We start from the raw sequence: 24,873 nt of genomic DNA on the forward strand, positions 1-24,873 counted from the left end.
CACTTATTTACTTTGACTTCCCCTATTCATGATACTTGGCATATCTTTATTAACTTTTCATTGCAAACCCTGCAATTTTTCCTCCAAAAATATCACGACTTTCAGGTCTAAGTATAATAAGAATCAGGTAAAATAACAGTTGCAATACATATTGAAAGTACTATAACTTCTTTGTTTATTATTTTAGTAATATGGTTTCAAAGCAATATTTTCTTGAATTTTTATGGGGGGTGGGGAAGGGGGGTAAATTTTTGTTAGCTGACCTTATCATGTGAAAACGACTTCATAGCTTAAAAGGACATTAAACGGAAATGTGAAGCTTCGCAAGGCCAAAATAATGACATATAAATTTTAAAAATCGAATCTCAAATTAACAAGTTACAACGAAAAAACCTTTTCGGCTGTATTTCGAAGGATAAAAAAAATAATAAAAATTTTCCGAAACCCTCTAACATAATCTTTAGATTTAGGGGCAGATGTATGAGACATTTTTTTTTTTTTGGTATGGGGACCAACCCAGTCTATTGCATATGTATGAATTTATGTGTAATATTTTTGTTGCTTTATGCAAAACCTCCGTCAAACTAATAATCGTTAACATACTTTCTAGTATAAGTTACTCATAACTCATCATCCCTGAACATCTCACTGACCTTCGCATAACAACTTGCTACCTTACACTACTCTCACATATGTATCTAATGTAAATGCCAAACATCTAACACCTCTACGTCTACTAACTACTGCTTAACTCATTTCAATGGCTAGCCGTTAATATTCTAGTAGTATAGATGATCAAATAAAATTAGTAATTAACAATCGTCTTCAATCTGTTAAATAAAAATGCTTATTAAATTCTAAATTCCAATTACTTATGTAGATTATATACAAGAATTATTGATTTCTTATCGATTTCCTATAAAACAAGTCGGCAATTGTTCAAGCCATGACATCACACATCATTTTGCTAAGTCAACTTCAATCCAACAAGTAAAGTATCATAAAGAACAAGTTCCATTTTCTAGGCATTATTAACTCGTACTAATAAAAAACGTAGTTTAATGAGCTATTCAACATATGTCATATATTTAGAATATACTAATATTTTGTTTAAAATGTGTTGCTTGATTGTAGAAATCAAATCAAAGTCGAAATAGTCGATCACCACATTTGCCACTGGGCAAGGCAAAAACATCAAATAAATGTAGTAAACAATGACAGCTTATAGTTTATTTGTTAGTAATAAAGAAAACTAATTTTAATGTTTCGTTTTTTCTATTGTGATTATGTTTTTGTGTAGCTGCTGGTAGCAGGGTAAATAAATATTTTCTAATCGTCCAACCGCATGCGATTTGAGTTATATCTGTGGCACTTTTTTAAAAACACCTTACTCGAACTCTCATAAAATATCAATGTTGATTAGATTGGAATACAAAAACTTGATAATTTGCTTTACCTACAATTCAATATCAAATAGGTAATAAACAGCCAGTGACACTAAATTTGTTACAGAAAATTATAGCTTATTTACATATATTGTAGGAAATTCTGGATAACTCTTATGTTATAGTTCAAATCACTGAACTGCCGAAAAAAATAAATGCAAATGTTCTGTAAATAAATAGCTCTTTATTATCAGCTATGCTATGGTAATTGACCTTCATAATTTAATTTATTCGCATACTTTTCTTATAGCCTGTTAAAATAAAACTGATTAACCATCACTAATCCCTTAGAGGGCACAGTGGGTTAATGACTCAGATTGGCTCACTGACAGCATTCAGATCTACACAGATGAGTCTAAACTGGATAAATGGATAACAGGATCGGAGAGGGTGTCTATTCGGAACGATTGGACATACAAAGATCTTTTCGTCTTCCGGATCACAGTAGCGTATTTCAGGTCGAGCTTGTGGCCATACAAGACGCTGGAACTGCCTATGGCAGAAGACAGTCTCTCAGAAGCACATTTATATTTTCTCAGACAGTCAAGCAGCACTGAAAACGCTTGACTCTGTCACAACTAATTATGAAACTATAGTAGGCTGTAGCAGATCACTTAACGTGATGGCTGAACAGTTTACTCTGCATCTGTTATATGTTCGGGGGTATAGGGGCTTAACAGGTAATGAGATGGCGGATGAGCTCGCAAAAGAGGGTACCTCCCTTCCACTTTCGCCATCCTGGAAGAAGTTGGGCATGCCGCTCTCCACCTGCAAGCTCAAGATAAGGAGGCTTTACTGATGGAAGCGGGACCTAGGTGAAAGTATCATAATGGATGCCACACGGCAAAGCTCACTTGGCCGGAATGGAATGAGAAGAAATCGCGTGAGCTTCTCACCATCCGTAAGAGGGACCTTCCTTACTGGTCAGGTCTGTATTAGACCGCATGCGGAAAAGATTTGCGCTCCATTTAATAATTATTGTAGAAACTGCGACAAAGAAGAACAGCCTGAAACTATTAGGCATCTAATTTGTGAATATCCAGCGCTCGGTAGAAGAAGGCAACGTTTTATGGGCAAGATGTTTCTCGTAGATCTGACTGATATAGCTGATGTCAATACCCGATGTTTAGTAAGCTTCACAAACTCAACGATGTGGTTTGATTAGGAGGGTACGAACAAATCCCTTTGGTTTCACAATGGGCCTATAAAGGCCTAAGTGTGCCGCTCCGATGCGAAGGCAGGCACTTGAACCTAACCTAACCTAACCTAACCATCACTTGGACTGCGCCGCTTTTATACTATCAGTTCGCCTCGTTCGCCTATATCTCTACACTTTCCCAAGCAATTGTACATTTATTTATTGTTTCTGTATCTTATTGTCGTTTCTGTACAGAAAATCGTTTCCTCTTACAGCATTTTTACGATCACTGCAAATACGAAACGAAAGGTTTAGTTTTTGTGTTGAACATTGATAATTATAATAATATAATAACAGATGTATCTTAGCTCATTGGGTGATATGTTAAGACGAGAAAGTTATTAAGCCCAAGTTTTCGTAAAAGCAACGGTATTAAATAAAAGTAATATTGTTTTCCCTAAGGAAAAATTTACATAACGGTTTGTGTACCGCAAATAACACCGAATATGAATAGCGTAGGCGAGGTAGATTGCAATGAATCACCCCTTAGCAGACCCTGGATGAAATATATATAGTCGCTGACTTTAAACCCCCGTTCTAGAAGCGTATGACCACGAAACGCCACTGAGCGCGATGATAGAGATATCATCAAGAAGGCTTTTCTGAACATGTTTAAAACTGCTGCAGAAACTGGTGCGGAGAAAATTAGAATCCCAACAATTGATCGACCATAGCTTTAAAAAATCGCAGTTCTCACCTCAAAAAAGCAATCCTCACGCTAACTGATTCCGGTTTCCTCAGACTGCGCTGCTTTTATACGCTCTGTTTCCTTGTTTGCATATTTCTAGACGTTTCGCGAACATTCCTTCTAGATCAGTTGTATCTCATACTTGGTTATTTGGCTATATACATGTATATCTGTAGTTTATGTTTTTCTTCTAGCTATAAGCGTGTGTATGTATGTGTAAGTAACAACTTCTTCTCTTAGCTGCCGGCTACATATGTGTATGTGAAATATTCTCTTCGCTGTTTACATGTACAAATGTGTGGTCGCTTGCTTTATTGTTGTTGCGCATTTATGTAGTAGCAGCATAGTGATGAAACGGAACACGCTAATATTCGCTAAAATATTATCCTATGACGCTTTCTCATGGCAAAAATACCTTCGGAATGGTTGCAAAATCACTGCAGAGCGCGACCACGCTGCCTGATCGATTAACATAACTTTAACAAGTAAGGAAGGTTAAGTTCGGGTGTAACCGAACATTACATACTCAGTTGAGAGCTATGGTGGCAACAAGGGAAAATAACCAAGTAGGAAAATGAACCGAGGGTAATCTTGGAATATGTTTGTATGACATGTGTATCAAATGAAAGGCATTAAAGAGTATTTTATGAGGGAGTGGGCCATAGTTCTATAGGTGGACGCCATTTAGGGATATAGCCATAAAGGTGGATCAGGGTTGACTCTAGAATGCGTTTGTACGATATGGGTATCAAATGAAAGGTGTTAATGAGTATTTTAAAAGGGAGTAATCCTTAGTTCCACAGGTGGACGCCGTTTCGAGATATCGCCACAAGGGTGGACCAGGGGTGACACTAGAATGTGTTTGTACGATATGGGTATCAAATTAAAGGTATTAATGAGGGTTTTAAAAGGGAGTGATGGTTGTTGTATAGGTGGTCGGCTTTTCGAGATATCGCCATAAAGGTGGACCAGGGGTGACTCTAGAATGCGTTTGTACGATATGGGTATCAAATGAAAGGTGTTAATGAGTATTTTAAAAGGGAGTAATCCTTAGTTCCATAGGTGGACGCCGTTTCGAGATATCGCCATAAAGGTGGACCAGGGGTGAGCCGAGAATTTGTTTGTACAATATGGGTATCAAAAGAAAGGTGTTAATGAGTATTTTAAAAGGGAGTAATCCTTAGTTCCATAGGTGGACGCCGTTTCGAGATATCGCCATAAAGGTGGACCAGGGGTGACCCTAGAATTTGTTTGTACAATACGGGTATCAAAAGAAAGGTGTTAATGAGTATTTTAAAAGGGAGTGGGCCTTAGTTCTATAGGTGTACGCCTTTTCGAGGTATCGCAATAAATGTGGACCAGGGGTGACTCTAGACTTTGTTTGTACGATATGGGTATCAAATGAAAGGTGTTAATGAGTATTTTTAAAAGGGAGTGGGCCTTCGTTCTATAGGTGGATGCCGTTTCGAAATATCGCCATAAAGGTGGACAAGGGTTGACTCTAGAATGTGTTTGTACGATATGGGTATCAAAGGAAAGGTGTTAATTAGTATTTTAAAAGGGAGTAATCCTTAGTTCCATAGGTGGACGCCGTTTCGAGATATCGCCATAAAGGTGGACCAGGGGTGACCCTAGAATTTGTTTGTACAATATGAGAATCAAATGGAAGGTGTTAATGAGTATTTTAAAAGGGCGTGGGACTTAGTTCTATAGGTGGATGCCTTTTCGAGATATCGCCATAAAGGTGGACCAGGGGCGACTCTAGAATAAGTTTGTACGATACGGGTATCAAATTAAAGGTATTAATGAGAGTTTTAAAAGTGAGTGGTGGTAGTTGTATATGTGAAGGCATTTTCCAGATATCGACCAAAATGTGGACCAGGGTGACCCAGAACATCATATGTTGGATACCGCTAATTTATTTATATATGTAGTACCTGCCAAGATTCCAAGGGTTTTTTATTTCGCCCTGCAGAACTTTTTCATTTTCTTGTACTTAATATGGTAGGTGTCACAACCATTAACCAATCCTTTTGAAACTTTATAAAGTTTTTTCTAAAGTTATATTTCGCGTCAATAAAACAATCCAATTACCTTACCATGTTTCATCCCTTTTTTCGTATTTGGTATAGAATTATGGCATTTTTTTCATTTTTCGTAATTTTTGATATCGAAAAAGTGGGCGTGGTCATGGTCGGATTTCGTTCATTTTTCATACCAAGATAAAGTGAGTTCAAGTAAGCATGTGAACTAAGTTCATTAAAGATATGCCGATTTTTGCTCAAGTTATCGTGTTAACGGCCATGCGGAAGGACAGACGGACGACTGTGTATAAAAACTGGGCGTGGCATCAACGGATTTCGCCCATTTTCACAGAAAACAGTTATCGTCATAAAATCTATGCCCCTACCAAATTTCAAAAGGATTGGTTAATTTTTGTTCGAATTATGGCGTTAAAAGTATCCTAGACAAATTAAATGAAAAAGGGCGGAGCCACGCCCATTTTGAAATTTTCTTTTATTTTTGTATTTTGTTGCACCACATCATTACTGGAGTTGAATGTTGACATAATTTACTTATATACTGTAAAGATATTAAATTTTTTGTTAAAATTTTACTTTAAAAAAAAATTTTTTTTAAAAGTAGGCGTGGTCCTTCTCCGATTTTGCTAATTTTTACTAAGCATTCATATAGTAATAGGAGTAACGTTCCTGCCAAAGTTAATCATGATATCTTCAACGAATGCCAAATTACAGCTTGCAAAACTTCTAAATTACCTTCTTTTAAAAGTGGGCGGAGCGACGCCCATTGTCCAAAATTTTACTAATTTTCTATTCTGCGTCATAAGTTCAACTCACCTACCAAGTTTCGTCGCTTTATCCATCTTTGGTAATTAATTATCGCACTTTTTCTATTTTTCGAAATTTTCGATATCGAAAAAGTGGGCGTGGTTATAGTCCGATATCGTTCATTTGATCTGAGATGAGTGCTCAGGAATCTACATACCAAATTTCATCAAGATACCTCGAAATTTACTCAAGTTATCGTGTTAACGGACGGACGGACGGACGGACATGGCTCAATCAAATTTTTTTTCGATCCTGATTATTTTGATATATGGAAGTCTATATCTATCTCGATTCCTTTATATATGTACAACCAACCGTTATCCAATCAAACTTAATATACTCTGTGAGCTCTGCTCAACTGAGTATAAAAAAAGCCACTGAAATAATGCCACTAATTTGACTGAAGTTCGTATCATTCGTATCTGCTTAATACTGTTTGTTGGTTAAATTATTGGGCGGCCATGCGATGTTCCGATTAGTATTAGGAGGTTCCTCATTGTGGCTTTATCTCATATTATGTAGAAGTTTGTGAGGTTGAAGTTTAACCACGAATAACTATTAAAGGAGTTAATTTGGCAAGAAATATTTTTTATTCTCTGTTATAGATCGCTTACCCTCACTAGGGTAGGCACCTTGTCGATGGTGTGAGGGCTTAGCCGAACTCCAATGCGCCCGATTATGAGGCGGAGCTGTTTAGGACTGACATCTACGCCGTTCCGTCTCATGCGAGGGCGGCGGGATGTCGGTTACCAAGAACTGCCAACCCCCTAATCCAGGGTGTTATGCGGACCGTGCCTATTGGACGATTTGCAGCCAGGGGATAAATTCGGCTGTATTCGAACGGAGCCTTCCCGATACCGGGCCACCTCGGGAAGTATTAATGGCCTTACCCCAGTAAGGGCGCTGCTGTGGCGGACGGTTCTTTCCCCGTATATAATACTGGACCGCTGAGCCCGCCTTGTCGGGCAGGTGGTCGTACGAGCAAGATGAACGACTCAATACCTGACTGTAATAAGGACGATGTAAAGAGGAGGACTGAGTCGCAATCCAAGGACGACAAATACGAATTAAGCGATGCGTCGGACTCGGGGAGCGAGAGTAGTGCTGATTCAATGAACTCCGTGTTGGAGAAGCACACAAATGAAAACGGAGTAGAAGAGTGGAGAAGGGTACGGAACAGAGGAAGTAAAAGAGCTCTCTCGCAGTACCGTTCAGCACTAAGAATTGTACAACGCTTGGGAGAAGTGGTCGTCCCAACAGAAGTGAAGATCGAGCGCTTGGAATGGGCGCCATGTAGCGGTAGAAGTAGGTCGAAGGCAGTTCAAAAGGTTTGCTGCGAGAAACCCTCGGTTCTGCAACCGGTACGAGGAGCAAGAAGCGTCGAATGGCAGAATGAAGAGGCATCGTTCGGCGGAAGGCGACAAGCCTGCTTTCAAGAGGCAGAAAGGACCCAGTCCTAGATCTGCGAGGCAGGGCAGTCGCATAGACAAGACAAGTAGGCCCAAAGCTGTAAGACAGATGGGCTCCAATAGCGAGGTAGCAACTACCTCCAAAGCTGCGAGTCAGAGGGAAGTTCCAATTAAGGAAGTAGGAGATAAGCCAAAGGGAGATAACGCTAAGACTCCGGTTTCCCCGAAGGCGCTAAAGGAAGTTAACGCTAAGACTCCGGCTTTCTCGGAGGTGCCAAAGGGAAATAACACTAAGACTCCTGCTTTTCCCGAGAAGATGAGTGATTTGGCAAAGCAGTCACTGACTGTGGCGCTGGTTGATCGTAGCAGTACTTTCGGACAAATGACTACTGAAAGGTGGAGATCTGTGGAAAGGGAGCTTATTAGCTTAATGCTTAAGATGATGCGGGAACAACCAAGTAAGCCCCTTCCAACCTTTGATTCGGCGGGATGGTATAATGGTGTGAAGATGATAGCGTGCGACAACATCGCGAATTTGCGGTGGCTGGAGGAAGTGGTTCCAAACCTCCAAAGGCAAGGCACGAACGCGCGGTTTGAGGTGGTGGATAAAGCGCAGATCCCCACGGTACCAAAAGTTAAGGTATGGATACCATACTTGATGAAGTCGGAGGATACATTGCGACTTCTGCAGAATCAGAATCCGAACATACCGACACAGGATTGGAACGTACTTACTGTATCTCGGCTTACCGAGGATTGTCAGTTCTACATCTTCCAAATAAACAAGCAGGCGGAGAATATTTTGTACACGCAGCTTGGTAAAATGTCCTTTGGCACTGCAAAAAATTTACATTCGACTCAGGAAAAGAAGTCGCGAAGATAAAAACCCTAACAAGCTAGAGGTGGGCGAATTCGAAAAGGACCTCAAAAGCCTAAGGGAAAAAGACAGGTGGAGGTCTCCGACGTAACCGCGAACGTGCTAGGAGAAGACCAACCGCTAAATGGTGCTGTGACTCGCACAGAGGAACACCCTGCACAACAGTCAAGAGAGGCTGAAGGGGCCTCGAATACTCTAAACCAAAAGGGCAAGGGGAGGACGACGACACCAAGACGAAGACGCTGGAGGGGGACAAACAGCCCAATGGTGCTGCGAGTCCTACAGATAAACCTCCAACACAGTAAAGTGGGTCGAGCGAACTCCTCCTAACCCTTGAGGAGGGTTCGTTTGACGTGGCGCTGATCCAGGAGCCGTGGCTCTCATCGGGAGGAAAGGTTTCTGGACATAGCGCGCGGGTTTGGCGTTTACTACGCAAAAACGGAAGGACGGGTGCGAGATGTAGCAATGGTAAGGAAACAGCTGCATTCATATATGCTGCCTAATTACACCACTGAGGATCTCGTAGCGGTGGCCGTTGAGCAAAAGAATAAGCAGGCATTTATCCTGGCGTCCTGCTACATGGCCCATGCTGCGGAGGTCCCACCGATGGAGTGCAAAAGGCTAGTACAGGAGGAAGGGCGCAAAGGGCGGTTGGTCATAGGCGCAGATGCAAATGCGCACCACAATGCGTGGGGAAGAGCAGATACGAACGAGAGAGGCGAATCTCTGTTTTGTTATATCCTACAAACCAATTTGCAGATAGCCAACAGGGGAAATGTCCCTACATACATTGGTCCAACATCCAGCAATGTTCTGGATATTACATTGAGCTCCGAGCGTGATATATCAAGGTATGATTGGATGGTTCTTGATAGACCATCCTTCTCCGACCATGCGTATATCAGCTTCAACATCCCCCTAAAGAGGGTAGAGAAGGAAGGAACCTTTAGAAACCCTAGGTCAACGAACTGGACTAAATTCCAGAAACATGTGGAAACAAAACTGTGACAACCCAAAGAGGTTGCTAATGTAGAGGAACTGGAGAAGTCGAATGAATTCCTAACAAGGACGCTTATGACTGCGTATAACAAAGCTTGCCATCTAAGAAGATTCAGAGGAAAAGCAAAGCCGCCATGGTGGAGCAATGAGCTGAGTCTTCTAAGAAGACAGGTAAAAGAAATGTTTAAGCTCGCAAAGACCGCGGAAAGCGAAGCGTGTCGGGACGAGTACAGGGATCTACTGAGGATCTACAAGCGTGAAATTACCAGGGCGAAGAGAAACTCATGGAAAAGTTTCTGTACGGACATAGAGTGCTCCAGCGAAACAGCACGGTTGAAAATATTCCCAGCAAAGGGAAACATAGTCCAGGGACTAATAAAGAAAGAGAACGGGGAATGGTCACGTAATAGTGAGGAATCCCTTGAGGTGCTTCTCGATACACATTTCCCATCGGGAGACGGTTTAGAGGAGCCAGCAGACATCACTCACACTTCGATCACGGAGCTAGTGGTGCCGGGCTTGGTGACCGATACCAAGATCGAGTGGGCAGTGAAGACGTTTTCTAAGTTTAAATCGCCGGGCCCAGATGGTATATTCCCGGCCATGCTACAAGTCTCAAGTAGGGCGGTCGTGGAATGGCTTAAAATAATATTCGATGGGTGCATAAGACTGAATCATGTACCGCACTCTTGGAGAACTGCTCGAGTGGCTTTTCTACCAAGGCGGGGAAGATCGGTCACGTGTATCCCAAAGACTATAGACCCATTAGCTTAACATCATTTCTGCTCAAAACCTTTGAGAGGCTGATAGATGTGTACATAAAGTCCAACGTGAATGAAAAGCTGCTCTCCACAACACAACATGCGTACACCAAAGGCAAGTCGGTAGACACCGCATTGCATAGGGTGGTAATAAGCATAGAGAAATCCCTGGAATATAAGGAGTATGCTCTAGGAGTCTTCTTGGAAATTGCCGGGGCTTTCAATAATGTTGCAAATTGGGCGATTATGGATGGTATTAATTATATTAAAGTACATCCTGCGTTAATCAGATGGATCGGCTGCATGTTAAATTGCAGAAAGATTGTACGAGGCCACGAAATCAGTGGACAGGGGCACGCCGCAGGGAGGGGTGCTATCACCTCTGCTGTGGACGCTGGTCATCAACCAACTGTTCAGGCAATTCGATGAGGGACCCGTAAAACTTATGGCTTACGCAGATGACGTTGCAATTGTCATAAGTGGAAAGTGCCTTCCAACGATTAGATCTTTGATTGATCGGGCCGACCATATGGCCATTGTAGTAGAGCGTCATCAATCACAAGACGAACAGACTACATGATTCCCTATCTGCGCTTCGAGGGAGATCTTAAGGCCACCTCTATGATGGACGGTTGGCGCAAGGGTACGCAAATGGCGGAAGAGGCGATACATTTGTACACCGATGGTTCCAAAGTAGTGGAAGGAGTAGGGTCTGCGGCATACTGCGCTGATCCGGAAATAAACAGATCCTACAGGCTGCCGGATTACTGTAGCGTTTTCCAAGCGGAAATATTAGCCGTAACCAAATCAGTAGAAAGCCTGGAAGAGAACAGCTTTAGCTGCAACCGTGCTAACTTTTATATTGACAGTCAAGCAGCAATTAAGGCAATAATCTCGCATAGCACAGCATCTAAATGCGTGTTAAAGTGTAAGCAGTCTCTGGAGAGAATCGGGACGGGGAGAAGCATACATTTATATTGGGTCCCAGGGCATATGGGAATAGATGGGAATGAAAAAGCGGACGAACTAGCTAAAAAGGGCGCATCCCTTGAAGCTTGCTCCGTAGATATCCCAATTAGATTGGGCGAGATTAAGTGAAGTCGAGAGGTGCACATAATCGACCAAGCGGGAAAGGCGTGGGTTTAAGCGCGGGGCTGTAATATGTCGAAGATTATGTGTAGGTCTTACAACCTTAGACTAACACAGTTGCTCCTATCTTTAAAAAGAGAGGACTGTAAATTCATGACGGGTATTCTGACTGAAAACTGCCTTCTGGCGTCACATGCCTTTAAACTAGGCTTGGTCAGTGATAGCAGATGTAGCAAGTGCGGGTTGGAGGAGGAAACGATCGAGCACCTTCTGTGCTCGTGCCCTGCACTTGCCACGGCTAAGACTGCAGCTATTAGGAGTGATACAGCTGTCAGATCTAGAAGCAGCAAGTGGCTTAAGTCCTAGGAAGCTTCTAGTATTTGCCAAGAGGACGGAGTTATTTTGTAACATAGGTACTGATTTTTGATAGGGTTTTTCAATTTGGTCATTAAAACAAACTTCTGGAAACACTACGGACCCAATCAGTATATGTGAGGTCCTCATGGACCGGCCAGTTCAACCTATAGATCGCTTATAATAAATTTAAAGCTAATTATTTAGGTACTAACGGTTAGAGCTCTGGTACACTTTTTATAAAACCTTCAAAACTCCCCACACAATTTGTATGGAGAAACTATAGTCCCGATGAAATTAAATTTCAACACTATAACAAAGGAAGCAAGACAATTTTTTTTACCACCTAATATAAATGTGGGATAATTAAACAATTTTGTTTATGTTTAGAATTTAACTAAAGTATATTGGTATTTAAAATGGAATAATAAAAGTTATTTTAATGTAATTATAAGTGAGATTAAGCCCGCACAACCACAACTGATACGTCCTAAGACCTTTCGTATCTTACATTTCAATTTCAACTCAACTTTCGTGATCTACGCCACTTACCGTCGGCTCATTGGATATTTCCACCCTTTCTCTATTTTCTGTAGTTACCAGACTATCCTGCAGCCTATCCTTATTAGTTGTTCTCATTCCCACGTAAATATCGTCGGATAGAGTGTAAAACCGCGCATAGCACCTTTGCAAAACCGCGTTTCCTATATTTTTATCAAAAATGAAAAACGCTCATAACAGAATTCTGGTATTAGGCCCCATTCGTTAGACATATTCCATGTTTCGGTATTGCAAAACTGCGAATAAAAAGTAGCACAAGATATGACTGCAAAACGGCGGCTGTCTCAGTTGGTTAGTTATGGCTAAGTTGCTCTCAGAATTAATTTAGCTTATTGATGCTGGCACTAAAAACACCCAAACTTGACTTTGTGGGCATTTCGGAGGCATATCCGCTAAAGCAGTTCCCAACCGTAAGCTATAGAACTTTTCTTAGTCGATTATACAGGTAGAACGTTTTCTAAAGAACCGGGTCTTATAAATGTTATATAAGAGTCATGAATCATAGAATTAATGTGCTTTAACTACACGCACCGTATGCCACTCGTCTAGTTTCGCCTGCAAAATAGTGAAGCGTTTTGGGACTGCCGCGCAACATTTTTCAATTAATATTCGGAAACATTATTTATGTGTAAAATACATTTAAACTTAAGCAGTATTTAAACGGAAAATACAACAACATGCTATAATTACTGCATTTTGCTAGAGCTGTTAAGAGTGCGCAAAAAAGCGAAATACTTACAACAGATTATCGCACGAAATCAAGCTAAGTAATCGCGCTGAGCCATGGCAATGGCGCACCGACTCCGCTCGCATGTCAAAGGCGAGTAAAGTGAAAATTGAATAAAAAAAGCACAAGCAGATAATAATTAATATGAAAAAAGTTGAAAAAGAAAACGCAACACGCATATTAGCTGGTCAACAGCAATAACAACAAACAATTAAGAAAAACGACAATGTAATAAAGTCACAAGGATTATATCGACGAAGCTGAAGCTTAAGCATTTGAGTGACTGTGGCGCAATACCGCATGGTATGGCATGCGTATGTAAGTTAATAGGAAAACAGCAAAACCCACAAACAACAACAACAAAGTAATACTAACACAGTGCGGCCTCCACATAAACAGCATAGCGATTCTTAGCGCATGCGACTTTCAGCATTGCAGCTGCCGCGCAAAAGCTTGCCAAGAAATATATTTTAGCGCGTGCATGCATGCAACTTCCAACTGATCCCACCACACTCCGATTTCGAATGCTTAGTTATATCCCTTGCTTTAACGTTTGCTGCTCAGTTTTGTGGACTTAAATGCCTCCAGCATCTAATGGAGTTGCCTACAACGCTCATATGTATGTGTATATGTATGAACGTAGTACATCTTTCACATATGTATGTAAGTAATCACATCCTTGTGTGCACATACTCTGCACATGTTAAGGATGATAACTCAATTAGAGTGGTGAATTGATGTTGGCAATTAAGTTGCAATTAGAAATGTACGCAGAGAGAATGAAGTAAGACATCAACGAGTCATATTCGTGTAGTCAACCAACTAGCTGGCTGGCGAACAAACTTGACAGCACCCAGCCAATATAGCTCATATGTATACAAATGCAATGTTTTTTTTTTGGGTTTTTTCAGTTGCACGCTTTAAAAGGGAAGAAAGCTAGTTATATCGTTGTGCTTAGTCAACGTAATTTATGTGAAGTTGTTCTCATGTACTTGTTGCTTAGTTTAGGTGTTTATTTCTGGATGATGTATTGCTGCCTACAAATGATCAACTACGATCACATTGTGTAAATTTGACTGAACGTGCATTTTTATGCACCCAAGAAATTGCGGAAAACTTATTTAGCAACTCTTACTCTTATTACAAAAGTTATTAACCTGACCTCTTACTCCACTACTTAGTCCCAAGAACGTCATAATCCTAAGTATGGTTCTTAAGAATTCAGCACTTCTTGGTATACTTCTCGGAAAAAAACTTAACAGGTAAACTTTCTGTGTGTCATCGTAGCTATCCTCGAAATCGAAGCTCGAACAGAATCGTCTAGGTAGAGTTGGTGAACATCTATAAAATTGAAGCTTATGTTTTTGTCAATATAACTAACTTCAACTAACATAATTTCTTTCTTGAAAGCGAATTAATCGCAATGACATTTACTTGCTTTCCCAAAGAGAATTGATTTTTTGGTGCTTTGACATTTTTTGCCGCCGGCAAACCAAAGAGGTGCTCATAGTAAAACGAATAGAGTTGCGGTTGCCAAAGCGGACAAAAGATATGGGTACTGAAAAAGCTATGCTAAAAAATCGATTACTGTTCGTTAGTGTCGCCAAACCACGGGAACGGCTGGACCGATTTGGCTAATTTTAATTTTGAGTCCAAAAAAGGCTCAAAAGATTAGTAGGTATGATAAAACTATTAGAAACTAGCTGACCTGGCAAACTTTGTACCTCCTTAGAATCTATATCAATAAAAATATATTAGGGTGCGTTAATATCGCTAAATCGCTTCGCCGATTTCTATAATTTTTTTTGTTACATTCGTTATGGTTCACGGATGGTAAAAGAAAAAATAAATAAAATTTGAAAAGTGGGCGGTGCCACACCTCCTATTAAGAAAAATATTAAATTCGCATCACCACGCAATTATTTAAAGAAGGTAGTTTGGTATAGAGATTCTATACATGAAAATGGGAATTTGAATAGGAGTGTGAATGTAAGTGGGAGTTGGAGCGGGAGTAGCACTGGGAGTGGGATTGGGACTGGAAGATGGAGTGGGAGTTGGAAGGGTGGTAGTGAGAGTGTAATGGGGAAAAAAGTATGGAAGTAGAAGGGAGATAAATAGAATAAGGAATGGAGAAAAATAAGAAGAAAATGGAGGACAAAGAAGAAGAGAATAGGATAGGGACTTAAAATTGGAAGCGAGAATCCCTTTTTAAATAAAGGGAAGCCAGTTATATGGCAGAACAAAGTCTGCCGGGTACATCGTTAAAAATATATTTTAATTTAATAACGTCGTTTTCATGGAAGACAAACATTTCTCTCTTACCTGCGTTGGAAATGAGCACATTTCAGTTCAAGTGTGAAAGATTTATGCTCTTCAGTTTTTTATAATAAAATATTGAATTTCCTAGATATAAAGAAAGCGCCCGATCATGGAAAATCTCCAAGCAACATTTGTGGACCCTTTCACATTATATTTAAAATAACCACCCCCCACAGATAATTTTCAATATTCGGGAAGCAATTTTCAATTCAGAGCAAACTTAGTTATGCTATGAAATAGGCTTTTAGCTCCCTTCTTTTAAAAAATATATAAATTTAACCCCAGAATGAAAACCACCATGGCTTCTTCATCCTGTACACTTTTCATTACTTTCATCTTCTTCACTGTTTTTTCAGATATTTCTCCTGGATGTAATATCTTCCACTTCCACCCCACTAACCCAATTAACCGCTTCCCTATGCATTCTTCCCTTTCTCCCTTCCTATTTGAATTTGGCAAAAAAACTAAGGCATAACATCACAAATAGCTGAAACAATAAACATGAAGGCTGTTAGTGTATATTTTGTATCTAAAAAATAAAACTGTAAATCAATAGATTATTACGATAACAATATGAAGATATCTAAACAGGTTTGATAAATAATTTTTTAAATATCCACATTACTAGCCTAATTTGAAGAGAGGAATAATATCTTGATATACACTCAAGATATGTTTTTATACCTCGTTGCTTACATACAAGGTGATCGAACCATGTTTTTTTTATAAAAATCATTTTTTTCAAGATTGTTGTATGCATGTAAAATTCAAAGACTTGAGTTGTTTCCATGGTTTTCAATGTAAAATATGATGAAAGCATAGCACACACGACGGATAGCAGACCTCAGGAAAATTCTATCTTAAGAACCATAACGAAATCAACGATCACTTCGTATGAAGAGAGAAGGGATATGGAAGGACCGGGCATATGATATACTAAACGCCCTGCTCCTAGAAACTTTCAGCCCACGGAGGGATTAAAAACAAAACAAAAATTTAAGGCGCCATAACCCCGGAAATATTTTAGACCGAGCTTCTCTCAATTTTCGTCGTGCTTCTTTTAAATTTTTCTTCGAATTGGCGGGAGGGGACCTACTTGGTGCATGCTGGCTCCGAACGGCATCTGCAAGGCAGATGAGAACTTTTGATGTTGCTTTGTCCGGGGCCTGAGCCCAGGATCATTGGCGTGGTACGTGGAGCACGCTACTGTCACACCACGACCTCCTTCGTGGAGGGATTGCTGGGCTTGATAATAGACAGGAATAAAAAAAGTTACGTAGTCAAGAGTTTTTCCTCACCCTGGCATAGGTGGTGTTACCCGGTGGTGATTCAAAGGCTAGGCGATCCAATTGGTCTTTCACTGGAAAAGGTGTACAGAGCGTATACACCCTGACCTATATTCTACAAAGCTGAAGAAAAACAAAAATAGTCTTACTGTCCGGGGGACAGACGAACGCAAAGTCTACACACCAATAAAACTCACATACTTTATGCTTAAGTTTCTTCAGAGCATTGTGATATCTATACTAGCTCAAATTGTAACAGGGACAAACCTGTAGCATGTTTACACGAAGGGTGAGTCAACGGAAACCGAAATCCATAAGCTTATTGGTACTTTAGAAAAATCACTACACTACAAACATTACACCCTGGATTCCTTCCTCGTCTTTGAATAAAGGAACTAGCGCTATTTTAAAAGCCCAAAATAACCCAAACCGTGGGAAGAGGAACACCTCCAGGTGCCACTACTCTGCTGAAGATCCCCAGGTGCCACAACTATAGGGAAATACTACTCGAGCTAGATTATAATAGCTTAAAGGTAGTAGCATATTTGAAAGATGTTGTTATCGCAGTCTCGGAAGCTTTTCCTACAACGTTGAGCAAAGTCCAGAATAGACTAAGGAGACTACATACTTGGGCCGTATCCAGTGGCCTTACTATTAATCTAAGCAAAACAAAACAGATACTCTTCAGCAACAAAACATAAACACCACAATTTCGCCTGACTTTACTAAACGGCTAAGTACCTTGGAGTGAAAATAGACAAAAATCTAAAATTAAAATTTGAAAGAAGAGTAGAGAAGGCGTACATCGCCTACTACTGGAGTCCGAGAGTAGTCAGCAGAAACTGTTCCCTAAGACCAGAACTTATGGTGCGGCTTAAACAGCGAACTTAAGGCCAATAATGTGTTACGGAGCGAGAGGGTGGTAACTAGCCCTGGACAAAAAATAAAACAAACTGAGCAAAATACAAGCAGTCTGCGCAGGGGTTACAGGAGCATTTTCGTCACGTCAAACTTACGCTTTAAACGTTATCCTAAACCAGCACCTATTCGAACCCCACATGCGCCTTACATATACTACTTATGCCATCAGACTCAGGGAGTCTAGATGCTGCAATTAGAAACAGTATGGCAAGACAAGACATTATCTGTCGCCTACATTGAACTTTGAAAAGAAGTTTAAGATGAGAATACCCTCGAGAACGGTTTGGTCACTCGATATGGTATGTAAGGAGAGTGTCATCTAACTATAAACTGACGGGTACAAAATGGACTGTGGTGTTGATGCAGCGGTGTTCTGCGAACATTTTGAAATCGCACTCTCAATCCATCTTTCAAACTCAGCTAGTATCTTTCAAACAGAGATACTTGCAATAAAGAAGGCCTTTGTTTTCTGTTGGAAATCTCTGTAAACATTCGCGAGGTATGCATATTCTCAGATAGCCGAGGAACGTTCATTGCGTTGAATTCACCACTTACGTCCTCCAAGGCCGTCGATAACTGTAAGAAGATGCGGCGCATTTCAACAAACTTACCGACCATTTTTTTATTTGAGATTTGGAATTAATGGTAGGGTTCTATGACCACAGCGTCAGGTACGAAATCAAAATTGTCTTTCTAGATTATCGTTTCATTTCACATGTTCCTCCGTTATTCACAGTAGCTCCGTTATTTACGGCAGCTCCGTTATTCAGTAATATTTAAATTCCGTTATTTCTCGTTACAATGTCAATTTTTTGGTTTTTAATGGCACCACGCCAGACAAAAAATCAATAAAAATTTGGTTTTTTAATGGCACCACGCCGGGCTCAAAACCAGTAATATAAATTTCAATTTCTACTTCATGTTGGGAGGACAAAAGCTATCCTTAAGATAGGCCCAAGGATGTTCTGCCCATCCCAACCTCCCACGTTCACAAACAGGGGAGCGTCAAGCCATCCGTCCAACTTGTTTTTTGCTTCCAGCTCAACCAAACTAAGCCTAAAAATATTTTTAGCTGAGCTGTGGATAGTTGAAGCTTCCCAGTTGTAACCCAAAATCGAACTGCTTAGCAACCTTTACTATCACATGTCCTGGTACACATAGAATATAGACGACAATTAAAAAGCAGAGGATGAACAGGCAAAGGCCGCTGCATTGTTAGACATCATTGAGGCAGTCGCGGTACATCGACGCTTACATCAATGAAAATTGATATACTTTCTTATCTAAAGAAGCCCGATTTGGTACGCCACGGACTTACATATGTAGGATCACCGAAAGAATTTCGCCTAACTACAACCAAAAAAAAATTGAGAAGATTTATTAAAATTTTCCAGGAAAGAAACATAGGGGATTACAGCCGCATTTGAAGGACACTGGCCATTTGACTTCAACACAGCAATAACGTGAATCCTCTTCAAAGACATGTTTAGGTGGTGCAACCCAGAAGTTTGAAAGAAAACGGTCACCCATTTCCTCCAATATCCAGCCTTGAAAATAATCAGGTACAGGACTCTAGGTAGTTTCGTGGTGTTCGATCTTCTCAGAGAGGTATCAGAATGCTCCATAAATGACATCATTCGGTTTAATGAAGTACCAAATGGTTCGAGTAAAAATAAGCTCACTGTACAGTAATTTGATATTCATGATAATCAATTGGTCCAGGAAAAAGTGCATCAAAATGGCGCCTAACGCACAGCATGGGCCTGGTATCGCCGGCCAGGCAGCACAGAAACCAACCAGTCATTTTAGGTATAAATATTTTATTTCTACTCTCGTATCATATAACCATCGTTACGTTCCTCTAATAGTTTGTTCCAACTGTGTATGTAAGAACCCACAGCTGGTTATACAAATTACCATCTCACTCGAAATATTATTTCCTTAGTTGTTTTTATTTTGTTTTAATATGCTACATAAATCTATTTAACGGCTTTCTTATTTTGCCTATTTTAAGTAGTAAAAAATAACCGGAAATATTTTTAATCATAAAACGAGTTTGTCTTAATTTAATCTACACTTTAATCTAATTTTTTAAGATGACATTAAAATTGTGTCAGCACGTTAAAATTATACAAAAAATATTAAATGAAATTATTAAAATTTGCTCCGAACTAATTAAAAAAAAAAATTCTCGATCTGCTAATATATGTAAATAAAATCGAAAACGGAAAATATTTCGTTCCACTTTAGCTAGCAAATCAACTAATTTTATAAGTAAGCTGTCACTTTGGCTCAATTAACCTAAACAAGATAGCTTGTGCGGTTGTAAATTTTAGTTAATGGTTATATATGTAGCTCTAGGATTTTAATTAGTTAGCCCGTATTGAGTAAAGTTCTAAAAATATAACTGATTGAATGAATAAATACTCTTGCGTGTGCTAAGTTATTGATGACCAGAAAATATTATTATTTGCAGTTGTTGTTGTATTAACGATAAAGACACTACCCGAAGGTTTTGGGGAGTGTTATCGATGTTAATGGTCCTTTGCCGGATACAGGTCCGGTACGTTCCAGTATAAAAGCACCATAAATGTACTAGCCCGTCCATCTTGGGAACGATTAATATGACCACATTGAACTTTCTAGGCCATAACTTTTACCTCCATTAGCAAAGAACCTTCTAAGCATGGGTTAACAGATCGCAGATTTTTTAGCAATTCACAAACAGATTGAAAGATTCCGTGTTTCGCCAAAGTTTAAATTCTTGTGTTTTCCTTGTGGGCTATTATCTCAAAATTTTCGCATTCGCGCTTTTCTGCGGTTTTAATACAATCGGTTGTGACGCGGTACTCGTTATTGTATAGGTGTTAAAATTCCGATGTTCTCCAAATAGGTGGGATAAAGTGCTCTTTAGATATGCTCTAACTGCGCATGCTTTCTTATTGTTGAGTTTTCATCTCAAAGAGCAGATGCGCGTGGATTTTGATGATATAGTAGTCCGACAAGATAGTACCTCGAATAACGCGCCTATCTGAACCATATGTAGTTTGATAAAGCAACCATCTCTACAAATATTTTGGAAGGGTTTTTTTCTCAATTTACACAGCCATTAAATGCAGCTCTAAGCTTTGCTCCTATTAAAAAATAAGAAAAAATAAACCATAATAAGTCATCGAAAGACCATATTGTAACGAATTTTGGGAATTTCTGATAATTATGCAACTCCTGCTAACGTCCGTATCGCTGAACTTTAGAATAAATAACTCCAATATTCAGTACAGCAAAGTGATCCTTATTAGACTACTTTGGGAGTAGGACAATTATACTTCGAAATTACAATTCACTTCTTAATAGCGTGTTTAAATCAGACTGATTGCTGATTCCTCAGCTTGTGCTGCTCTCTGTTGCCTCGTTCACATATTTATCCTAAGGTCTAGACTTGTTACGAATAGTTGTGTCACCTACTTGTTTACTTAGCTATATACATGCATTTTTATAGTTTATGCTTTTCTTCTAGCCATATGCGTGTGTATGTGTGAGTATAACTTCTTTTCTTAACTGATGACTACATATGTGTATGTGAGATATTTCTTCACTTCGAGCTGCTGGTTATGTGTGGAATATTCGTCGTTGCCTTGTACATAACCGCGGCTGCTTTTTTTGTTGTTGTGGTTATTCACTAATAGCATAGTTATGTTAATATTCGCCACAATATTTTAACAGAAACATTATATATAATGTTAAGAGCTACACATAGCCTTATTTTTCGCCCTTCTGCTCTTACAATTCTGGCAACCTTACTGCCCTTTAGTTCAAGCTTCCGAATAAGTTACTTTGAACAAAGTTTGCATATAGATACATGAAAAAATTATCAATTGAGAATTTCGATTTCTATAATTAAATACTATTAATTAGCAAGCTTTTTAAATAACCTGGGTTACAAAAAAAACTTATTGTTGACAAACATATTTTTATGCAATATTTTACAAATTACTATTCATCACGGCTTAATTGAGACACTTTTACTTAAATGGTTTAACCCACTAAGAGAACTAAATAGATGTATATGTCAATGTCACCCAACCACTTATAATTGACCTCAACCTTGAAAAGCATTTAATAGTAATTACATACAGAAAATCTGCCATATAAGAAACAGCATAAAGCCAGCAACACACAAAAACAACAAATAAATTCTGCACTATAATAAAAATGTTATGCTTGAGTTGCCTCAGAAAATTAATACAATTACTTGCAGCTTGAAAAAAAAAATATAAAAATGAAAATGAAAACATAAAGTGTAACAACTTAACGCATATTACGCCCGCTAATATACAAAAAGTGTTGGTTATATAATATCAAGTTAAGTAAGCAAGAAAGTGCTGAAAACGGGGATAAAGCAATATTTTTAAATTTGTTTGTTCACTAAAGCCATCAAAAAAAAACTCTTTGTGGCACACTTTAGAATAAAGATTTTGAAAGTCATCTAAATTTGCCACTTTTTGTTGATGGAATGCCTACCAACGACGAGTTGAGCGACTGCATGACTGACTGACTGACTGACTTACATTGTTGCTGACAACTTGTTATTATAATTATTTTTTTTTTTCGATAAATTTAATTCAAGTACAATTCGGTCTTTAGGGCAAGCAACCAAATAGAACTACATACGAACGTTTTGTCGGCTGTTTTTGAATTTGAAAGTTATCTACACTTTCAGGCTTGAAGTTTGGTCAAGTTTAGTGAAAAACATGTAAAAAACAAGCAATTATTTTTATTCAACCATCAATAAAAATTTGCAGTCAGAGGTCATAAACAGTGCAAATGACAACCCCGAAATATATTTGCCTGAAGAGAGATAATAAGGATAAAAAACTCAATGTGAGTTAGCTTAATTTTTACTCCGAGCTTCTAATACGAGTTTGGAGAATCAATGGGTCTCTTCCGGAAAAGAACTAAACAGAAACATTTTATAGGTGTCTATAGAGCTGTCTTGGAAATTTTAACAAAATCGGCTGCGTGACAGAGAGAGAAAGTCTTAATTTTTCTTTACATATTCGCATAAAAGATCTTGAACCAAAAAGATATGCCTGAGTATATATGTACATTAAAACATCTGTAGAGGTATTACTCTGATTCAGACGCTTGATTCACCGCGAACAAACGCACAACCTGAGAGAGAGTCTTGGTTTTTCCTTTACAAATTTACATAGAACATCTTGAACCATTCAACCTTTCCTAAAGCAAAAACATTTGGCTTAGTATATACATTTCAAAATATTAATGGGTACAGCTCTTATTTCAACACTTGATTCAAGGCGAACAAGCACACAAGCTATATTTTTTGTATCTATTTTAAATGCTCTAGATCTCTGAATTACATAAATGTCAAAATGAGTGAGTCATAATTAAAACTTTTATTTTTTTAAAGGACGTTGTGGCAGCGCACTGTCCTGAAGTCGCCCAATGAAACCAAGTTAATCCTGTTAGTTTTTTTCAATATAAACAGTGTATGAAATTTTATCGCACATAAATCTTTATATGTATATATATTGTTGTTGTTGTACACTCCCTGAATGTTTTGGAGAGTGTTGTTGTTGTAGCGATAAAGTTGCTCCCCGAAGGCTTTGGGGAGTGTTATCGATGTGATGGTCCTTTGGCGGACACAGATCCGGTACGTTCCGGTACCAGAGTACCTTTAAGATGCCTGCCCGACCATCTAGGGAACGATTTATGTGGTCACATTAAACCTTCAGGCCACTCCCTCCCTCCCCACCCCCAAGTTCCATGAAGAGCTTGGGGTCGCGAGAGCCTCGTCTGATAATGAAACAGGATTCGCCGCGGATAGGTGAGGTTGACAATTGGGTTTGGAGAAGCTATATATTGCGCTGGCAACCTGAAGGGTTGCGCTACACAGCCCCTTGAATGTGGTATTTTAGTCGCCTTTTACGACAGGCATACCTACCGCGAGTATATTATGATCCCCTAACCCGCTAAGGGTGGATATCCTGGAGAGTGTTGTCGATGTTGATGGTGCTGTGTCAAATATAGTTCCGGTAATAAGCACCATTAAATTTTTACCTCGACCATATCGGGAACGATTTAATGTGACCACATTTAACCTTTTATGCCATTCCTCTCCCACCACCTAATTCCACTTGGATTGCAGAAGCTGTAAGTTACGCTGGCAACCCATTGAATCATTTGAGTATTTCAGTCGTCTCTTACGACAGGCATAACTTCCGCGGGGGTATTCTAAGCCCCCCAACCCGCTATGTGTGCTTGTGACTGAACTCCTCCTAAACGACTGAACCAACTTTAATGACATTTTGTGTGTGTGTTCATGGAGATTTCAGGATGGTTAAGATCAACATCTGGGTCCGTTTTACTTCTTATCATTCCTGTTCTAAAAAATAATTTATACTTCGATTTCTTTGGAATTCTGTACAGAGGTACTTCCTTGACTAGTTTATTATTTGCGAAACCTTTCTTTCCGAAAAGTCGGCTAACGGGCTGACCTATCCAAAAATATCATATTTGTGGTAAGATTCGCTTGAAATTTGGCGGAAGCCTCCTTGACCAGCTTATAGTTTGAGACATTTTTCGTTCCTAGATGCATACATTTTGTAAGGTTTCGTAGTTTTTAGTGGGCCTCAGGTCCATACGTCGATACATTTCTAAGATATGAACCTAAATGTAGACCAGGGTAATCCCAGATTGTGTTTTAACAATATGGGTTTCAAATAGGATGTGCTTTGGTTAATAATAAGAGCGAAAGATAGAGGGGGTTATAAAAAAAATTTAGGTGGAGTAGAACGAAAACCCGAGAAAGTAAAAAGGGCAGATACAGAAGAGAGGCAGGGATCAAACACGAAGGGAAGGAGGGAGAGATGAGAACTCACAAATTCTTTTTTCGTAGAACCTACAGTTTGATAAATACCTTTGTTTGCTGAGAAAGAATATACATGACAGGGAGGAATATTATCTGGCAGGGAAGATTTAATTATCCTCCTAAATATTTTATGTAAAAACGATTTCAATTTCAAAAATCGTATTTGTTTTAGTGTCATATTGTTTCGTAGTGGTTAATAGAAGAAATTATAATTACCCATCAGATGAAGAGGTATTTCAAATTTGGTATAGATATTCCACATATGAGTAAGTTTAAGGCAGATAGGAGAGTGGGAGTAGAAATGGTAGGGGAACAGTAGTGGGAGTAGGAACAGTGTGATCATGTTGGCATTTTTGCAGCTAGATCTAGCATTTTAATTCTTGATTTCGCTGCAAGTTTCATATTTGGCATATTTTCTAGCATTTTGGAAAGTGTTTTTTGGCATTTACTAGAATTTTTTAAAACCATATCAATCAAAAGAAATTACACAAATATGGC

General features: G+C 39.2%; 1 protein-coding gene across 5 annotated transcripts in view; it reads left to right on the forward strand.

Annotated features, from left to right (window-relative positions):
- knrl (knirps-like) overlaps positions 1 to 24,873 on the forward strand; it is a 188,258-nt gene that overhangs the window by 40,474 nt on the left and 122,911 nt on the right. Inside the window, exon 1 of one of the 5 annotated variants that reach the window (XM_067757512.1) lies at positions 19,206 to 19,292. The exons of the other annotated variants lie outside the window; for them this stretch is intronic. The gene's annotated coding sequence lies outside the window, so the exon portion shown is untranslated. Of the gene's footprint in view, positions 1 to 19,205; positions 19,293 to 24,873 lie in introns of those variants that run through there. 5 annotated transcript variants of the gene reach the window in all.

Source organism: Eurosta solidaginis, chromosome 5 (genome assembly GCF_040869045.1).
Source record: "Eurosta solidaginis isolate ZX-2024a chromosome 5, ASM4086904v1, whole genome shotgun sequence".
In the NCBI taxonomy this organism is placed as follows: domain Eukaryota; kingdom Metazoa; phylum Arthropoda; class Insecta; order Diptera; family Tephritidae; genus Eurosta; species Eurosta solidaginis.